Source organism: Myotis davidii, unplaced genomic scaffold, assembly GCF_000327345.1.
Source record: "Myotis davidii unplaced genomic scaffold, ASM32734v1 scaffold674, whole genome shotgun sequence".
NCBI lineage: Eukaryota > Metazoa > Chordata > Mammalia > Chiroptera > Vespertilionidae > Myotis > Myotis davidii.
Window position 1 is genome coordinate 383,263 of NW_006286674.1, and position 1,874 is coordinate 385,136.

Sequence of the window (1,874 nt, forward strand, 5' to 3'; positions counted from 1 at the left end):
AAAAATAAAATTTTAAATGTTCAATTCTTTATAAAGAAAACTGTAAGACACCAAAAAATGATGCTAAATGGAAAACTACCATGTTCCTAAAAAAGAAAGACTCATTTTCCCATTTTCCACAAATTACTTTCTATAAATTCAATGTAGTTCCAAGCAAAATCCCCTTCAGTTTTCAAATGGAATTTGACAAGTGATTCTAAAATACACCTGGACAAGAACAATGCTTAAGAATAGTCGAACTTTATTTTAAAGAAGAAAAACAAGGAAAACACATCCCATAATGTATTTAAATTTGCTTTGAAATAATAGCTTACTCACTTAATCATTCAATGAATATTGACTGGATGCATACAATATACCAGAACTCTTCTAGGAAAATGAAAGTGAATGAAACATACCCCCCCCCCCCCCGAATTTATATATAGACTTCGGATTCTGATATGGGTAGGTTAGGTAATTTCTATAAATCCTCTCTCACTGAGGTCAACTAAAAAAGTTGAATTAAAACAAAAAAAACCCCATTATATGAGCCTAAAAGAAATAAAAAGAGAGTAAAGAATTACTGAGTCAAACCCTCCTAAGAGAAGACAAGAAATCCAATGGGACTACCCTGTATTGAAACCTTTTAAGTATGTTTGCCCTGAGGACATACCCTCCTACCTGGAAGAAAGCTATGAAACTCAGTTGCACTTTCGATGGCTTCATGGGGCTTGGAGAACTAAATCACATTCACAGGGTAAAAGCTGAACCAGAGATGTATGAACCTTCCCATGATCTACCTCTTATAGCCTGACGTCGGGTCATCTTGATAGGCCAGGAAAACACAAACATTGAACCTGGATTAAGGTGTTCTAAACTGGTTGTACCTGGCAGAAGTAAATGAAAATCTTATTGGGAGAAGATACTATTCTAGACCTCAAAATAGTTATACAGTAGTTTCTAAATATTAATATAAGGCACATATTGTTAATATAAGGCACATAAGAAAACAAAACACCATGAACAAAAAGCAGAAAAAGCAATTATCAATAAACTCTGCCCCCAAATCATTTTAGATTCTGAAATTATCAGAAGCACAGAATACAAAAATAATTATGTACACTATATTTAAAGAAACACCAGCCAACCAGACTACCAGAAACAATAAGAAACATATCTAAAAATGAATCCACGGAAATTCTAGATCTGAAAAATATAACCAAAATCAAAACCTAAGTTGATGGTGTTTAACGGTAGCTAAGAAAGTAAGTAAACTGAAAGATCAAAAGAAACTATCTAAAATGTAGCACCAAGAGACAAAGATATAAAGAATGGATAAGAGAAGGTAAAAAACCTAGAGGACACAGTGAGAAGGATTTAATATACATCTAAGTGGAGTCCCTAACGAACGAGTGAGAGAAAATGAGGCAGAAAAAATAAAAGAGATAATAGCCAGGAACTTTCTAGAAGCTCAGCAGAGATCCCAAACCTTACTGTAATAAAAAGAAATTCCCGCCCTAACCAGTTTGGCTCAGTGGACAGAGCGTCGGCCTGTGGACTGAAGGCTCCCAGGTTCGATTCTGGTCAAAGGGCATGTACCTTGGTTGTGGGTACATCCCCAGTAGGGGGCGTGCAGGAGGCAGCTGATTGATGTTTCTCATCAATGTTTCTAACTCTCTATCCCACTCCCTTCCTCTGTAAAAAAATCAATAAAATACATTTTTTTTAAAAAAAACAAAATGTCTCTTTATAAAAAAGAAGACTCTAATGTATTAATGGCTGGATAAACATCCTGAAAAGGAAAAAGAGAATGGCTAAGTCTTATTTCCAACATATATGAAATTTCTCAGGTGCTATCAGCCTGATTTACTTTTCCCTTCCTCTTTTTTTCAGGT